The sequence below is a fragment of the Chiloscyllium plagiosum genome, unplaced genomic scaffold, assembly GCF_037043375.1.
Source record: "Chiloscyllium plagiosum isolate Xiang-an unplaced genomic scaffold, Cpla_swu_hap1 HiC_scaffold_2, whole genome shotgun sequence".
NCBI lineage: Eukaryota > Metazoa > Chordata > Chondrichthyes > Orectolobiformes > Hemiscylliidae > Chiloscyllium > Chiloscyllium plagiosum.
Window position 1 is genome coordinate 52,371,867 of NW_028270140.1, and position 19,893 is coordinate 52,391,759.

Below are 19,893 nucleotides of genomic sequence, written 5' to 3' on the forward strand. Positions count from 1 at the left end.
ACAATTGCTGTAGTTCTGGAGCGATATGTATGGCCAGACTATGGCAAGACAGCAAGTTGTTTTTTTTGAAAATTGGATTTTACGACTAATCAGTAGGTTCATAGTAACCATTGATGGCTTTATATTCCAGATTTATTTGATTCATTTGAATTTAAATTCACTGCCCGCTCAATTTATTTTGAACAAATATCTCCATATCAAGGGTCGCGTCTGTGGATTGCTAGTTCAGTAAAGTCACCATTACATCACTATACCCCTACTTAAATACATTAGAACCTCATTATTCATCTAAAACAGACACAAAAATGTGTTAAATCCAAAGTTCTCATGAGTTTCAAAATAAATCCTTGTTCAGAAAACTGTCAAACTCGATTTTGAACAGATCAGTGCTTTGCACCAGGTGGATGTTCAGAATAAAATAGAATTTCGAATAGAATTTAAAATAGAATTTATTGTCATGTGTACTTTTACATTCAAAATACAGTTGCTCCACCAGGGTGCCTACAACAATGACAGAGTGATCCATAATTTTGAAAAAGTAAAATTAAGACAGGGTTCATCACAGTTCAGTTAACGGCTCCTGGGCTCAGGAAAATGTGATTAAGGAATGATGGAATACCCTGTAGATGCAGTTGGGATAAGACTGCCATCCTCAGCCACTAGAGTACCAGGCCAGGAGCTTCCACCAAAGACAACCGCCTAGCTGGGTGGAGACCACCACTCCTGGATGAAAACATTATGACAGTCCAAGTGCTTGCAATTGTCAAAGAAAAAAAAATGCATATAGTCCGTTCTGATACAACACAATAGTTCTGTTCTCATGCAATCTCACGTTTTTAGAAAATCATGCAATAGCCATGTCATTTAAACTAATGGGGCTGGAATCATGTTATAGCCAATACAGGTAAGGAAGGTTTGCATTCCATAAATAATGGTTTAAATTCTTCAATCGTGTTAAAGCTAATTTGCATTGAACAGACATGAATTATAGCAGAACCGACTATACACAGATTTTGCAGATCTCTGTGTCAAATGACCACAATGGAAACTAAACAGTTGGAATGAAAAAATATAGATAGTATACGTAAATGTTGGTAGCTGGCTAGCAAAATAATCCTGATATTTTGCCCAGTAAAGCTAGGTTTCCGATTTTATATAGGCTAAGTTGAATTTCATTTTTAAGTTTTGCGCAGTGCATTCAGCTCATTTCCTTTTAAGATTCACCTAAGCACAGGCTAAAATCATCAGAGCAGACAATGCTACTTACAGGAGACTGATTTATGGACTAGATCGCCATTGCCATCAATTATACACTATTATGCATTGATGAGCAATGTACATCTCAATTTGGAATATCATCCTGTAGTGTAAAGCTCCATCTAGCAGCCAGGCCCAGAATTAATAAAGCACTTACAATTTGCATTTTACAATGTCAAAGAAACACTTATATACTCATCAGAACCTCTATTTGAAATGTTAAAACTTTAGATAAAGGTGTCTATGTAGTCTGGAGCAGCTGCTTTTCCAGACTAGTCTTTAATTTTAGCCTGACAACACAACTAATTTTTTTAGGAGCAGTATATCGCAGACAGTTTTTGAGGTGATGGAATAACAATGCTGATGTATTATGATAGGTTCTAAATCAGAGGTTCCATGATTAAGGTGGCAATGAAACACATTGTAAGCATCATTTCTGCTTCCCTACCCAATGTCACTTCTGCCTACCTTCTCAATTCTTTTCTCGTAAAAGGAGTTACCATTCTTCCTTATCTACCATATTTCAGCTTTTCAAATTTACATACCTCCTCTGAGGAAAAAATCTTTGCACATTTACCCATTTCAACAAGTTCTTCTTACTTGAACTTAACTACACTTCTAGATACAAGAAAGGATTTAAGTTATTTTTTGTCTAATTATTTAGATTATCACTGGCAGGATTGTCATTTTACTTTATACAATGTGTTCCAAGTGGCTTTCAAAGAAACAAGAAACAGAGTACAAATTACACCCCACAATTGTCTCCTGAACAATAGTAAATTTTAAAAAGGATAACATCACTGGATGAACAATTCAGAAGCATGATTCCATGTCGAGTCATAAAGTCATGCAGCTGTACAGCATGGAAACATACCCTTTAGTCTAACTCGTTCATGCGGGCCAAATATCCTCAATTAATGTAGTCCCATTTGTCAGCATTTAACCCATATCCCTCTAACCCATTCCTATTCATATGCCCATTCAGATGTCTTTTAGATGTTGTAATTGTACCAGCCTCCACTACTTCCTTTGGCATTGTTTCATATATCCATCCTCTGTGACAATGTTGCCTCTTGAGTGCCTTTTGAATCTTTCCCCTCTCACCTTAAACTACAGTCTCTAGCTTTGGACACCCTTAATCATAGAAAAAGACCTTGGTTATCCACCCTATCCATCCAACCTTTATAAGGCCACCCCTCAGCTTCTGATGCTCCCAGCCTATGCAGCCTCTCCATGTCGGTCAAATCTTCCAAACCCGGCAACATCCTTGTAAATATTTTCTGAACCCTTTCAAGTTTAACAAAATTTTTCCAGTTGCAGAAGATTGTGCAAATCAAATCCATTCTTCATCTCGCAAACCCATTATGAACTCTCACAACAGGGGGGAGGTGACCTAGCCCATTCTCCAACAAGATATCTATAGGATATGCATAATGCAAACTTACTGCCCTTTTACCAAGTTTTTTAGTTCAACTTAAAACCTCTCAAAAAGGAAATCACCTCAACCCTGCTGATTTTCATCCAATTGCAAGACACTTACTTACATATTTGCGATTATCATGTTCTTGGAAAATTTTAGTATACCATAACCAACTAAATCAAGTAAACTAAACTTAAACATTAAAAAGGAAAATTGAACTCTCAATGCCGACAACTACACCACGATAGGGTAACCATATTGCAAACATTATCTGTAAAAGAACAATGTTATAGATTGATATTGGAATGTGATGGTCCTAGTAATGTACAGGACTTCAATAAGAAACAAGAAACAATATATACAATGCTGTCTTTGCACTGCAATGAATGCTTACATTCACAATTTCACAGAGGTAGGTACTAATCTTAACCAGATTGGTGGCAATCTTACACAATAGTTTATCCTGATTTTAAATCAAGTGAAAATGTATTTTTTTCAAAAGAACACAAGAGGAAAAGAAGTGAAAGATACCTGTGCAATACAAGTCACTCGTGCTATCTGATGTGCAGCCTGGCAGAACATAAATATAGGGAATTCAAAGAAAGGAAATTGTTGATCATTTCAATTCTCTCTTTTATAAGGTGCAATTAGACTGTCAGTTTCACACCATTTCTTTGTTACTTCCCTCTTCTGATACTTTACAAATCAGGACAAATCCACAGTTACCTGATAAACAACACCTTTACTTTTAGCAAGAAACATGTTATTTTGCGCCCTTCTTGTCTTCATTAGCATGTCAGAACCACAGGTAGCAGATGTTCCACATTTTCTGTCAATTCTCCTTAGAGAAATGCAAAAGCTACTTGGGTTTGCTTTAAATTTAGTCTGATGTCCTTTAACTTTCCATATGGTGCTCCCTCCATAGCAGGGGAGATGAACAATGAGCAAGTTCTACCTTTGTGTGATACAGCTCATTGGTCTGCAAGAACTACACAGTACTCAGTACTGTGATTAACTGAGACTAATGTTTATTTAAAAACAATAGTATTTGCAGGAATTAAGCTCAGCTTTTACATGGATTTTCCATGAATATTTTACTAAATTACTCAGGTATAATTGTCATTTCATGTAGTTAGTTGCTACCAGCCATAGTAGATGCACTATTATTGATTTTGGATATTTCTGCATGGAAGGGACATGGTCAGCCAGGTCATGCTTCTGATTGGATTCTCCCAATACTTCACCTGAACAGAGTGCAGTCAAGGATACGGTTACACACAGTCACAATGTCTCAAAAACGTCAAACTGCCTACTGACAAAATCGTCCCCACACACATTCATGATTAACATTTTAGAAAACTGCCAGAGTGCATCTGAGCAAGAATGTAATAGTCCAGTATTGTACAAGTAGTAAATGGTGAGACCTCAGCACTCACTACTACTTAGGAGCAAAATAAACTTCTGTTATTTGCATATGCACAGTTACACAAGGAGCTGTGCTGTATTTTAAGTGTCCTCAATTCTTTTTATTCATTCACGGGATGTGGGCATCACTAGCTGGGTCAGCATTTATTGGCCATCCCTGATCACCCAGAGGACAGTTGAGAGTGAACCACATTGCTGTTCGCCTGGAGTCATATGTAGACGAGACCAGGTAAGGACGGCAGTTTTCATCCCTAAAGAGTATCAGTGAGCAAAACGCTTTTACTTTCAAACAATTGACAATGCTTTCATGGCCATCATTAGATTCTTAATTCCAGGTTGTTGAGCTGAAATTCCACCACCTGCTATGGCAGGAATTGAACCTAGGTCCCCAGAAAATTATCAGAGTGTCTATATTCATAGTCTAGTTAACTTTGAATCTTTGACAGTGTAGGATGGGGATGTAGGTTTGCTCGCTGAGCTGGAAGAGTAGCATGTCTTAATTATTCATTCCATTGGATATTAGTTACTCATGGAAATATAAAATAGCTTTTAAAGTAACAGACACAAAGTAATAATTTCTCTCTTTAAACCATTATTCTGTATTTATTTCACTTTGTGATTTTGAATTGAAATGACTTAAAGCTTACACTTCCTTAGTCTACAGCCTTGTGAGGTGAAGGGGTGGAATTTCTGCTGTCCCAACAAAAGTGGAAACCAAAAACCTCTCTAAACTTCACCATACCATGTCATTGATGACAACACTGAAGATGTTGAGACATCTGTGGAACTCCTTTCTAGTCCAGTTTCAAAAATATTATTCTGTCAAACAAGAATTTCAACTGCAGCAGCGTCAGAAGATCTGAAACACAAATCTCCTATGTTCATGGATAAACACTTTATTCAATGAAACAAAGAGTTTATTGATTCATTGGATACATTTTGTTCTTCTAACTGATTTTAAAATAGAAATTTGTCCACTTTTTGGAAAATATAATCAGGTTGAATGGAAACCCTATCAATGTAAATCTTAGAGGAATATGGCCTAATTTCTAGATGGGTCATAGATTGTTCTATGTAAACTTACAGTGTTCTGATCCCAGCTGATGATAATACTGGACAAATGAGGTCTGAGAATGAAATCTGATTGTAAGTTTATTTTTGTTTGTTGTGGTTGTTAGTCACAAACATTTTCAAACAAGGTTGGAAATGATCTTAACTAACAGAACATAAATTTATAATATAAAAAAACAAAGCCACTACAATTAGAAAGATCTTAACACAAACATCAAAACAAAGTTTCAAACTTTTTCTCAACTTTTATTTTCCCTGTATTCATTCATGGGATGTGGATATGACTGTTTAGACTAACATTTTCACTCATCCCCAATTGCCAAGAGCGCAGTTAAGATTCAACCACATTGCTGTAGATCTGTAAGCCAGGCCAGGTGAAGGTAGTAGATTTCCTTCCCTAAAATGATATTAGTGAACCAAATGAAATTTTACAACAATGGTTTGGTTGCGATTGGACTTGCTTTTAATTCCAGATTGGAGTCAACTTAAATTTCTCCATCCTCCGTGGTAAGATTCAAATGTCCCCAGAATATTAACCTGGGATTCTGGTTACCTGTCCAGTGATATTACTGCAATGCTACTGCCTACCTCATCATTACATCAACTCCAGCATCATCCACGATATGAATCCTAGTGAAATTTAATTGTTAGCTTTTTAAAAAAACAGAACTTCAATAGTACTGTCCAGTCTCTTTTTCATGAATTGTGCAGACAGCCATTGTTTAACAATTCCTTTCCACTTCTGCAGCCATAAACTTCCAGTTTTAATGATATCAAGTTTTTTTTCTAAACATGTTTTATACTTCTATTCCTACTCTTACTAGCACATGGCACCGGGAGTAATCAAGATATTGCCACATTTGAGGACTGACTTTTTAAACCTCCTGTTTAATTTGCTGTATTCTTTCTTCAGGATCTCATGCTTTCACTTCCTATGTCATTGGTACCAATGTGTGTAATGTCCTCCTACTGGTCACTCTCCCCTTTGAGAATATTCTGCATCCTCTCATACCCTGGCAGCCAGGAGGCAACACACTGTTCTGATGTCTTGCTGTCAACCGCAAAAACATCTTCATTTGGAACCTAAAGTATAAATTCCAAGGGTGGCACGGTGGCTCAGTGGTTGGCACTGCTGCCTCACAGCACCAGGGTCACAGGTTCGATTCCAGCCTTGGACGACTGTTTGATTGGAGTTTGCACATTCTCTCCATGTCTGCTTGGGTTTCCTTCGGGTGCTCCGGTTTCCTCCCCCATTCCAAAGATGTGCAGGCCAGGTGAATTGGCCATGCTAAATTGCCTATAGTGTTAAGTGCATTAGTCAGAGGGAAATGGGTCTGGGTGGGATACTCTTTGGAGGGCTGGTGTGGACTTGTTGGGCTGAAGGGCCTGTTTCCACACAGATTAGAGAATCCAATATAATATAATATATGACCCTCATTACAGTAGTGTCAGTCTCCAATTAAGTGAAATAAGTGATGATATTTGAAAAGAGTCCATGTTACAGAGGTAGAGCTGGATGCGTTAAAACACATTAAGCTGGACACATCGCTGAGATCTGATCAGGTGTATCCCAGAACTTTGACAGAAGCTAGGGAAGTGTTTGCAGGACCCCTTGCTGAGATTTTTTTATCGGTATTATCCTCAGGTGAGATGCCGGCAGATTGGAGGTTGGATATCGTTTTGCCATTATTTAAGAAAGATGGTAAGGAAAAGCCAGGGAACTATAGGGCAGTGAGCCTGATGACAGTGGTGGGTAAGTTGTTGGAGGCGATTCTGAGGGACAGGATTTACATATATTTGGAAAGATAAAGATTGATGTGAAATAGTCAACATGGCTCTGTGCATGAGAAATCGCGTCTCAATAACTTGGTTTTTTTAAGAAGGGACAAAGAAGATTGATTAAGGTGGAGTGATGGACGGTGTTGAAAAGGACTTCAGCAAGGCATTCAAGATGTTCTGCATGGCAGTTTGGTTAGCAAGATTCAATCACATGGAATACAGGGAGAGCCAGCCATTTGGATACAAAATTAGCTTAAAGTAGGAGACAGAAGGTGGTGGTGAAGGTTTGTTATTAAGATTGGAAGCCTGTGACCAATGGTGTGTTGCAAGGATTGGTGCTGGGTCCACTACTTTTTGTCATTTATATAAATGATTTGGATGTGAATATAGGAGGAATAGTTAGTAAGTTTGCAGATGACACCAAAATTGGTGATGCACTGGACAGTGAAGAAGGTTACTCAGACTACAATGGGACCTTGATCAGATGGGCCAATGGGCTGAGAAATGACAGATGGAGTTTAATTTAGTTAAATGTGAGATGTTGCGTTTTGGTCACACAAATCATGGCAGGACTTATATAGTTGCTGGTAGAGTCCTGGGGAGTGTTGCCAAACAGAGAGACCTTGGGGGTGCAGATTTATAGTGTCTTGAAGGTGGAGTCAAAGGTTGACAGGGTTGTGAAGAAGGCATTTGGTACATTGGCTTTTATTGATCAGTACATTCAGTATAGGAATTAAGAGGTCATGTTGCAGCTGCACAGGACATTGGTTTGGCCGCTTTTGGAATACTGCATGCAATTCTGGTCTCTCTGCTCGAGGAAGGGTGCTGTTAAACTTGAAAGGATGCAAAAGTGATTTGTAAGAATGTTGCAAAGTTGAAGATTTTGAGCTACAGGGAGAGGTTGAATTGGTTGGGGCTATTATCCCTGGAGCATCAGAGGCTGAGGGGTGACCTTATAAAGATTTTAAAAATCATGAAGGGCATGGCTAGTGTGAATAGCCAAAGTTTTTTTTCCCAGGGTAGGGGAGTCCAAAACTATAGAGTATAGGTTTAAGGTGAGCAGGGAAAGATTTAAAAGGAACCTAAGAGGCAACTTTTTCACACAAAATTTGGTGCATGTATAGAATGAGTTGTCAGATTTAAGGGCCATCTCTGGATTGGTAGATGACTAGGAAGGGTTTAGAGGGATATGGGCCAAATGCTGGCAAATGGGAGTAGGTTCATTTCAGATATCTGGTTAGCGTGGATGAGTTGAATTGAAGGGTCTCTTTCCGTGCTATGTAACTATACAACTCTCTCACTTCAAAGCATCCCAGACTAATAACTATTTCTGATGCATTGCTTCCCCTGAACTGAAAAAAAGGTCCTCTTCAGAAAACTGTTCTAACGTTTGAGTTGAACTCTAGATTCTTCTGAATAAAAAGACTGAATTTGCACTTTTGAAGGCTAAATTGAATTAATTACTTTAATATTGCTCTGTTATAACCCCAACCATACAAACACTTTATCCATTAACACTAGAGGACTTCATGAGGGACTTAATTGGAGTCATATTCTTAGCAATGATGTGTTTCGGTCATTGTCCAAAAGCCTTGTGACCTTCTCCGAAAACTAAACTTTCATTGAACTGACCATCAACTTTATTCCTCTATTTTAAATTCAAAATCACAAAATAACAAATTACGTATATTTATCATAATGATAAATATTTACTGTCAGGTGAAAACTTGGTTTGCCCCTGCAAAGGAACAAAGCTTATCTTGTTCTCATTTGTGGCTCATTACATTGGAGGCCCACATTAAAAGAAACTTTGACACTTTTGTGATAGAAATCTTGGACTTCTAAGTAGTTTTAGACAACGCAAGAGCCCAATGGATTTGTATGCAATGACCTATTAATCATTTTGGCTTTTGCTAATAGCCACCCACTCCCCAAATTATAATGACTTGTCCTCGTGCTGAAAGTTGCTTTTCCAAGACAAAGTCTGCCAGACAAATCTAAGTGCTAGTGGTTTAGGATCAACAGCAACCTTGAAGTTAGGCATTTTCAGGTTTCCCCATCACACAGAAACATCTCACCTCACTTTTACAACCAACATTGCAACCCCAACCCCATGTCTAGCACCTGCACAGAAACTGCCTCTCGATTAAAATCCAGCCTCTACATCTTAATAATTCTTCAAATTTATTTGCTTAAAGAATCATCATTTACTTGTTCAGTCCATATAGGTCCCACGTCCCCCAAAGAAAATTATACACCATTTTGGTTTAGAGCAACTTCAAGAGTAAAATGGAGCAATGACAAGAAAATCATATTGTAATATCCAAAGATTAAAATTTTAAATACCAAATGTGCAGTTTCACAAATCTATTAAATTGCAACAATTTAATAAATTCTCTAATTTAGATTGACATGCAAAGTTTTAACATAATTTGTCAGTTTAAAAAAAGTCAACTGCTAACGTGTACTTTTAATTCCATTCAAAAGAAATTATATTTTAAAAGCACACAACACCAAAAGGGATTTGATAAATCACAAGGTTAGAAAATTCTATAATAAGAGCTTTTTAATTGTTGAACGATAGCAAATGTTTTGGTCCAGCTGAAGAGTTGAGCTTGTTGAAAAGCTTGGTTCAAAATTTTTTCCATGGAATGTTTAAGTTACAGATACATTTGGAATCAATAATTTATATGCACGGGTATACCAGAGTACTAACAAAACAGTCAAACTGCAGTGGCATATTGTTACAGTGGAATTTCATTTACTTTTCCAGTGGCAATAGACATTGAAAACTTACATAAGATAACTGAGCTACAGATGCATTCACAGATTGTTAAAATGTCACTTTCTGAAATGAACACAGGACAGTAATAACCATAGTGGCAGCAACTGTAACAGTAAACCACAAAACTCATATTTGAAGCAGAGATCACATTAACTTTCATGAACTGGTCAAGTCAGAGGCTCTAAGAAAGAAAAATAAAGAGATGTGATAAAGCTTGCACCGAAGATTAGAACAATTTTTCATGCAGAGAGAACACAAACAGTTATGTTACAATGTGGCAAATCCCACTTTATTCCACATCAGAAAATGCTGTTCAACATGTCAGTGTCATTCTCATTGGTTGAATATTTTGTGGAACTTGTGATTCCTGCATCGGTAAGGATTTCAATTAAACTATATGTACTCAAAAATGAAGTAGTACAGTGTTAATGAATTTAAAGAACATTCTTGACCTCAATATTCTCTGTAAAGCATCTTGTTTAGCTACACTGAGGCACAGATCAGTGACAGGCTGTGCAGAATAAAGCCCTATAAATTCAATTTGCTAGTCAGATGTAAAATGTGTCCCGTCTTTCATATAGCAGTATAATGGTTTGATATTACAGAATGAGATTTTAGACAAAATAAAATAAATTGTGATTTTTATTTCTTACACTGAATGAATTTCACAACATATTTTTATTCAAATTTTTGCCACTTAGAGCAAAATAATCCATTTTTTTGGAAGTCAAGAATATTTGATCTTTGAACTTAATTTTGGAGCTATAGGTCATATTTTTTCATGTAACACCGTTTAAAACCGTCAAACAATAATGGGACATAGCATGGTATCATTTGAAGTAGATAGTAAAGCTTATTTCAGATGGCTTTACAAAAATGATTAACATGTTTCAAAAATCAGGGAATATTTATCCTGCCACAGAGAATGCCAGTAAATTTCTGACAAAAGGTCAGACCCTGAAACATTAACTCTCACTCTCTTTCCAGAGTTACTGAGCATTTTCTGCATTTATTTAAGTTTTCCAGCACCTGTACTATTTTTTCCTTGTAATATTTCTATTCAAGTTGCCAATAAAGATGAGAAATAAAGCTATCGAGTTCTACAGTTGCAAGCCTCAAAAGAAAATAAATTGCAAAAAGCAAAAGGCTTGCTTTCAAGGGAGAGGCAGCAAATCATCTTCTATGGATGGTTTTCTGCACTTTTAGCTGAGCCAATTAAAAAAAAACAAAAAATGCTGGAAGCATGTATGATGCACATTAGTATCAGAAAACTTCAGCCAATTTTAGTTTGTAAGATGTTCAGCATGTGATTTGGCAGCAAATAAACCAGAAGAACAGGAGTCAGCCATTCAGCCCCTCAAGCCTATTCCATCATTCAATGAGATCATGACTGACCTGTAGCTTAACTCCATATACAAAGGCTATCATTCCAATAAAGGAACATTCATATGCTCAAGTATAAGAATGAATTATAGTTCAAAGTTGTAAAATTGTTTGATATTATTTAAATATACATAGCCAGTGAGCATCTTTGGTAATTTACATATCCTTTTGCCATACATTATGGGTCTTGGAAAAGGAAAATTACAACAGTACAGTATTTCATACAGCTCGGTGCTGTAGTTAATTAGAGTTCGAATGATAAATACATTGTCACACTGAGTCAACCAATACAACTTGCTTAACACAATGCACAGATGGCAATACACCAATAGCTATTCTCAATGGGGCAATCTTGCTATTCTAGTAAACGCGCTATAAACAAAACAACATCCCTGAACACTTCAGTTAATACATGCAGTCAGACTTTATTGCTACATAACTTGAAAATAGATGTTTGAGCTATACAGCCATAAAGTTTCAATACTTTAACACTGTGGCATATGTCAATATCAGGCTGGAAGCTCGCACGTGAAAAATGATTTTTAAATCAATGTAATCTTAATCGAAGGAAAACATCGCAACTTCCCACATTATTAAATTCTATCAAGAATTTTCTACAGTGTAAAAAACACCTTTAAGTCCCCTAGAAGACACCTTTTGTATAGCCATCGAATATGCTCGAGATAGATGGTTTCACTCCATTCAGTCAGTAATCATTCCTTTATGCACTTAGTGCAAGGAATAAAATAAGTTACTTCTTTCTGGTGGCAGTAAAAACTGCAAAGTACTAGATATCAGTAATTATAGGTTATGTTTTTTTATTGCCCAATGCTCAGTATAAAATTGAAAGCATGGTTGAGGTGAAATATACAAACCACGGGGGACAATTAAGAAATTAGGAATAAAGGTGAAAAGAACTATTTTTTCATCAATCGAGCGGGATATGCGACTCCTTCTACATATGCTGAACTCTAGTATTATAACATAGCTATTGTTGCATTTCAGCAGCAGGTTATTCATACCCAGAATTTTTTATTTTGGCCAGTTACAAGGTGAAAAATAAACACATTACAGAGATAAACGTGAAGAAAAAGAAGTTTGCAAAATGAAAAAGAAAATCGGCTACACTTTAGACACCGTCACATGAACAAGGACACAAGCTCTTGGTGCTTACACTGCTCCCGTCATAGTAAAAGAAAGTATATACAAATCAAGAAAGATATAAACCAGAAACTTCTTTTCTAAAATATGCTTTTTGCATCCCAATAATTGAGAATTTAGGCATTACAATATTAAAAATGCAAGGCACCGCCTTCACCGTCGACAAATAGCGATACTATGGCGATCTAGTTATACATCTAGAATGTATCTAGTTATGATGCTAAAGATGAAAAGGAAGAATGAAACAAACAAATACAGTCTCCATTGAGGGAGGTAATACAAGGAAAATAAGATTAATTAAAAAAAATTCTGAACAACTCTTGAATGTAATTTTCTAACAGATCGATTCCAAATGGTCATTTTCTTAGAACTGTAATCCGACAACATTAACTTTATTGTGTGCATATTCTATGAATATGACACTGTGTAGTGTTGCATGTAAACACACCTCAAAACTAATGGAGACACGGTGTTACATACAATAAGCAGACTGTTACCCAAATGAAACGTATATGTCATATCACTACATAAGAGTTTGTTTGCAGCTTTGATCATTGTCTTTGATCAGATCAATCAGAAAGCCACTCCATTTTAGCTTCTTTCACTCTGTCTCTCCAGGGATTTAGATGTCACAGCTCCATACAGATCTGACAAATCAGTTTTCGTTCTGATGAATCTCTGCTGCACAAAGCATTGGAAGTTGTGTATTAAACCTGACTGCTACCCAGTCCAAAAGGGTAGACGAGGGCTTTTGACCTTTGATTTTATCTGAGTAAGTGGCTTATTTAACATGATTAAAGGAACTATAACAGAATTCATTTAACAGCTTAGCCTGAAAAGCAATCTTTGGTTTCTCACAATCGTTTGCACTGACAGCTAACCTAGATTCCATCTCTTATCTTCTCAGCTGAACCCCAAGGGAAGGCAAAATATATTTTACATTGCACTTTGCCTAAAGGGCTTCCAGTAAAATTTAATTTTCTTACTGCATTGATTTTTCCATTATAACGTGCAAAAACCGAGCACACTCTCAGAAGAATTCTGTTAGAAAAAATATTTGATTGATTTTGCAGAACTGTATTAAAGCTGTGTGAGAACTTGATTCATTTTCTTTCCAAGGCTTTATTGCCCAATAATCCGAAAGAGCAACCTCCTTTTTCAAGTCAACATGCTACCAGTTACCATTTGATTCTTGTTTGAATCGACTGAACCCCATGAAAAACACCAGGTGAGGACTGATACAGTGACAAAAAGGAGGCCTTTATGTACAAAGCAGCTTTTTCTGAGCAGTGTGATGGCTTGCTGAAGTTCTATGACTTGCAGACTAATGAAAATGAATGGCTTCCAATCTATTGGGAGTGAAACCACTTAGTCATTGCTACCTGAGGATAGAAAACTGCACAGAAGGTACAAGGTCACAAGCCCCTGTCATAATTATTCTGTTTAATGAGGTATCAGAAGCACTGAACTAGTTCAAAGTCGACAGAGAGGGGTAGTTCACTAAGAAAATAGAAAAACAATGTCCATCATAACAGATGTGGAAATATTGGAAAGTACCAAAACCATTAGACTGAACTTGCATATTATACAATAGATCAAAACAAAACTATACAAAAATAAAAAAAACTGAATTAAAATTAAAAAAAACATATTAACACCTCATTCAGCAAATGATTTAAAACCTCCAATTTAGGGAATTTTACATCCAACCACATTCACAGAACGTCACTGAGTTATTGTGGTCCCCACTTTAAAAGACAGGTCAAACAAGTGGTAATGTGTTAGATACTTTTTTTTAAGCATCAAAACAAGATATTGAATTTCCATTGACTTTCTTCTCAACTTATTACCTGCCCCCCTCTCCCCATTATGTTCCAGAAAACATGCTCTTTGATATATTGTTGATTAGATCCATTAATAATAGAGCACGGGTGGAGGGCGGGGGGGATGGTGGTGGCGTAGGGGAGTGGGTTGACGCTGCATAACGATAATCTTGACGAAGTCGACGGAGAAGTCTTAACTCACATTCTGTAATCACTAACGTCTTATGGACAGTTATACTGTAGATGATACACGTGTGTTCTTACTCCAGCGAATCTCTTACACTCGGTATATTTTCGGCTAACGTGTGTTAGTTTGTGAATGACTGGAGGTTACTGAACAGTGCCCAGAAGCCAGTTACGGAGTCTATTCATAGAATCCTGCCCGTGCCTAATTAATTAACGGGAACAATTAGAAGGAATCTCCTCATTTGAAGCGCGACCGTTAATTACATTTGCTTTACCTGAAATGATTGGTAAACTATTGCAATCTAACGTTCGGTATGCCTGCAGCAGCCTTGAACAGCATAATGGGTAGAGCCACACACATCGATACAGTTGCACATAGCCACTGTTTGTGGTGCCCGTATTAACTGACTTTTGAGAAACGGTTCTATTTCGGGAACGCAATAATATCGGAATGCATCTGGGGGTGTGGGAGGGAGGAAAGGTTTCGAGCAGACAGATTCGGCGACAAACCGGAATGGTGGTTCTCCCCCAACAATCACCAACGCCCCCCCCCCCCCTCGCCACCACCACCACCACACACACACCAAACTGTTTCTCCGCCAGAAAAACCAGGGAGACGAAGATAAGGAGTAACATTTAAGAGCTGCATCAACACATCCTTTGAGCAGCAGTAGTTGGCAGTGCACATCAGCGCAGTCAATCTCATATTGCACATAGACCCACTTAACCCGGACCATTGCCTTCACATTTAGAGAGATCTACTCAGCAACATCACTCATCACTTCAAACAGAGGCAAATTTTGGGTGGGGAGAATATGAAAAAAATTCACATTTAAAAAAGAATGCACTGCAAACTTCGATCATTTAAAAAAAAGTCTAACAGTTCAGTTGCAACAAAGAAAACAAACCATTCCATCAGAAAATGTTGTCTTTCGGGTTGGTTTAGTAGAAGGCTTTTTTTTGGCGGGGGGGTGGGGGGGGGGGGGGCGGGAGTGTGGTTAAAAAGCACGGGATATACTCCTCCAACCCCACCAGTGGAACTTGGGGGGGGGGGTGGGGAAGTCTTTCCTGAACAACACTCTCAGGGAAGAAAAAGAAGCCATGGCAAACAAACCAGCAAAATTCCTCACAAGAGCAATGTAGCTTCCCACAGTAACTTCTGTCAGACTCAACTCAATTTAACAGAACAGAACTTTTTAATCGACCTTCCTCGCTCCAATGTTCAACTCCAGTTTAAATCACGATCTCTAAAGGAATCTCATAATTTTGCAAATTATCACAAAGAAAAATCACAATTTCTTGAGGAAAGTTAAAGACTGGTTTAAGTTGACCCTTGCCAAAAGGTCCCGCGCGATAGGATGAACAACCACTCCAAATTTCACACAGGTCTCTTATTTTTACCCTTCCCCAAACAGGTCGCCAAAAGCGAAGTCGTGCAACAGAACACAAGTTTGTTGGAAGCAAAAGAAACCACGCAGCACTTACTGTCCTGAGTCAATAATACCGCTCCACTTGCGGAAAGAAAGCCAACACAAAGATTTGTTTCTCTCCTCCTTCAGTCAGGGAAAAAAAAATTCCGAGTGCAGGCCTCGTTCTAGCTGCAAGCAAAGAGAAAATATATACATAGCATCACTCGTCAGTCTTCCCCCTCTGTCGAAATTAAAACGTAATCATTTTGGCTAATGAAGTCAGGTTAAGAATTAATCTGTACATTGTCTTGGATGACAGCTGTATGTCAGTCTAATGGAGCTTTACCTGCGCGTTTGTGAGTGGCAGCGTCTTCCTCAAACCCACACACATACATATATACAGTCCAGAGAGAGATAGGAGGCAGCAGCAACCCGGGAGTGGGCATCAACCAACTGAGCGTGTCTGTGTTACCGCTGCTTCCCTCCAACTCAGTAACACGGGAGCAGGAGAAAGTGGGTATGGGCGAGAGCTGCTGCTCCCATTACACAGACACACACTTTCTTATCTCTACCTGCATTTCTTGCGCGAACCGCTTGATGGCTTCCACAAAGGGAAGATTGCATATACACAGATAGAAAACTAGCATACCGCCTTCCTATCTCCTGACGGTCACAATGCCAAGTAAGACATAAACGATCCTCACTATTCTGCGAGGAAGTAAACCCCAGGCGCTTTATTTCCCAATCTCCCAGAAAAAAAATCAAGTAAAGGATTCTCGTAGTTTAGGGTTGACCCAGTTCAGGTAATGAAATAGGATGGAGAAGGGTTCAAGGGCAAGGAACCTTGTCATTCGAAGCATTCCCAAACACCATCAGCAACCCCAGCGAATTTCCCGGCAAAGTACATTTCTCAGTATTATTGATGAATGCAGTCATGACAAAAAAAATTTAATGCCCGTTATGTAAATTCACGGTTTACATAAATAACGGTTGGTGCAGTGATAAGTTACAAACACAATCCGAAACAGCGGGGGTAATCTCCAAAACTATTGGGGGTCATACTATTTTGCTGAAGCAGGATTTTTTTTTAGCATGGTGTATTAACTAGTTAGACTTGCTTAAAGGTAAACATATATTTACCCTGTAAAGCTGTTGGAGGTGTGAGCATTTTTGGCGACGGAGGTGGGGGTTACTGAGTTAAGTGAGGAAGGAACTCAGAGGGACCTGACCTTGTGTGACTGAGGGAAGAAAATCGCCTTGCGTCTTCAAGAGGATACTTAAACAATCAAATAGAGGGGGAACTCATTCTGATCATAGTGTTGAGAGAGGAGACAGTGAGTTTAAATAAAGTGGTAAGTGGTTCTGTTTGAAACACAGCGGAGGAAATAAGTTTCATAAGAACTGTCTTCATTATGAGCACAGTACCAAGAGATGAGGCAGCGAATTTTAAACGAGTGAGGGTGAGCAGGGAGTGACTTCATTCTGAATACAACACTAAGAGGGGGTGAATGTGGGAATAATCCAAGAGAGACATCGCAGGAAATCTGTAAATTCATTGGTTGATGTTAGTGAGTCAAGTTAAATAGTTGGAAACTAATATGAAAGTATCATTTATAAAGAAGCAAACAGCTACGTGGATTTAGGAAGGAACACTAACGAAAGTGCAACAACTTTAAATCAAGTCAAAGTAAGCTAAAACAATTAGACAAAAAGGAAGGAAGATAAAATTAACAGCGTAAGTGAACTTGAGTTACGAGTAAGTGTTTTTATAGTGAGATTATGCTTTATTCGAAGGGTAATAAGTAGTTTTCAGAGTTATGGGAAGGCAAGTCAGCGATGCTTACATCCTGTAGTCTGTATGAAGATGCGGGAATGCCATATGCATTCTTGTTCAATCGGCAACCCTTCCTGCAGATGTGGTTGAGTTCAGGTTTCAGAACTTAAGTATAGATTGGAGTCACTCATGTGTATCTGGGGAGTGAGTGAACTATGTAGATAGTACATATATGGGGGTAACCACTCCACACGTGGTTGACTACGAGGCGTCTAATTTCCCGATGAAGAGCTTATGCTCAAAACGTCGACTGTTCTGTTCCTCGGATTATGCCTGGCCGGCTGTGCTTTTCCAGCGCCACGCTTTTAGAGTCTAATTTTCATCAGCTAGTGAGCAGAACTGGAGGATCAATTCAGTGAATACTTGTTAGAGAACTGATATAGGAGGGATGGCATCAGATTACTGAAGTACTGGGACGAGTTCTGGGGCAGGTGAGACCTGTGCAAGCTGAATGGGGGTTATATTTCAACCAGAATGGAACTGATATCCTTGCATAGAAATTTGCTAGTGTTTTTTTTAGGGTTAGATTCAACTATCTTGTCAAGTTGATGGAAACCTGAGTGGTAACCCAAACTGGAAGAGAGTTCAGCTGGAAGTTGAAACGTTGTGAGGAGACTAGCAGACAGGAGAAACAATTTAAAGCATCAAGTATATCTTGAATGTAGAGTGACGGGGGTCAGAAAAAAAACAAATGTTTTTGGCACTTTGCCTGCAGCATCATGATCTAAAGGCACAAATAGAGATACCTGGGTATGGTTTAATTGCCATTCCAGAAAAATGGCTGAATGATGGCCCAGAACTGGGGACAGAATATTCAAAGACATTTGATGTTTCAGAAGGACAGACTGAGAAGGAAAGGAGATGGAGTTGTGCTGATAAGGGGAGGAATCTGAATACTAGAAGACAGGATCTTAGATGGGAAGGACAGAGCATGGAATCTATTTCGATGGAAAGGTAAAACAGAAAGGAACAACAGAAATTAGATGGATTTATTTATAGGCCACCAGATAGTAGTGTGGGGCGTGATCTTAATCTGTAGATGAAAAAGCCATGTAGCATGGGGAACACAGTTATCATGGATAAGTTTGATCTGCATACAGACCTGGTAAACCAAGAGTACTGAGGCTGTACTGGAGTGTGTTAGGAATGGTTTTTGAGAGCAGCATATTGAAGAGCAAACTAGGCTACAAGTTATTTTGGATCAAGTATTATGCAATGAAAAATGGCTAATTAATCTTGGTGTAAAAGAACTTTTAGCAAGGAATGACTACAATTTGGTAAAATTGTGCATTATGTTTGAAAATGAGGTTGTTGAATCTGAAGCAAGGGAGTGACATTTCAATAAGGGAAATTATGAAAGCATGAGGCTCATGGATGAGCTAGTTTGAGAAAATACAATAAAATGTATGGCTCTACAGGGGCAATGGACAGGCATTATAGAATTATTATATAGCTTACAGCAACTATACATTCCTTCAATGTACAAAGAAATCATAAGAAACATGTTATGGCTGAGAAAGGACATTAAGAATTGTATAAGATTAAAGAGAAAGATTAATAATGTGGTGAAAAATAGTAGTCAGTCTTGAGGATTGGGAAGGTTTAGAATAAATCTAAGGAAGATCAATAAACTAACGAGGAGAGGAAGAAATAAATGCACTCTAGCAAAAAGCATAAAACAGATTGTAACAAATGTGGGTATATTAGCAAAAATATTAGGAAACCTTATTATGGGGAATAGAGAAATGTTAGAGAAGCTAAATTGTTATTTTATATACTTCACTTGTGTCTATTTTCATTGTAGAAAATATGAGAAATCTCCCAGTATTAAAGATCAAGTGGTAGGGAAAATAAGATGTAAAAGGAAATCAGTATTTGTGAGAAGGTTGCACTGGAGAAATTAATGAGGCTCAAATTTACTAAGTCCCCAGAACCTGACAGGAAAAAGTGAGGACTATAGATTTAGGGTGTAGATTTGCTCGCTGAGCTGTAGGTTTGATATCCAGATGTTTCATTACCTGGCTAGGTAACATCATCAGTAGTGACCTCCAAGTGAAGCAAAGCTGTTGTCTCCTGTTTTCTATTTATATGTTTGTCCTGGATGGGGTTCCTGGAGTTTGTGGTGATGTAATTTCCTGTTCATTTTCTGAGGGATTGATAGATGGTATCTAGATCTATGTGTTTGTTTATGGCATTGTGGTTGGAGTGCCAGGCCTCTAGGAATTCTCTGGCATGTCTTTGCTTAGCCTGTCCCAGGATAGATGTGTTGTCCCAGTCGAATTGATGGTTTCTTTCCTCTGTGTGTAGGGCTACGAGGGAGAGAGGGTCGTGTCTTTTTGTGGCTAGCTGGTGTTCGTGTA

The 19,893-nt window shown here is 38.1% G+C and overlaps 1 protein-coding gene across 22 annotated transcripts in view; it reads right to left on the minus strand.

Moving 5' to 3' along the window:
* Positions 1 to 16,213, minus strand: part of LOC122562121 (receptor-type tyrosine-protein phosphatase delta) — a 2,484,958-nt gene extending 2,468,745 nt beyond the window's left edge. For 10 of the 22 annotated variants that reach the window (XM_087996731.1, XM_087996715.1, XM_087996708.1 and 7 more), the window contains exons 1-2: positions 16,046 to 16,212; positions 15,776 to 15,888 (exon numbers count right to left, since the gene is read on the minus strand). The gene's annotated coding sequence lies outside the window, so the exon portion shown is untranslated. Of the gene's footprint in view, positions 1 to 15,775; positions 15,889 to 16,045 lie in introns of all 22 variants that reach the window. The other 12 variants (XM_087996666.1, XM_087996678.1, XM_087996656.1 and 9 more) reach the window with 6 other exon arrangements.
* Positions 16,214 to 19,893: the final 3,680 nt, after the last annotated feature.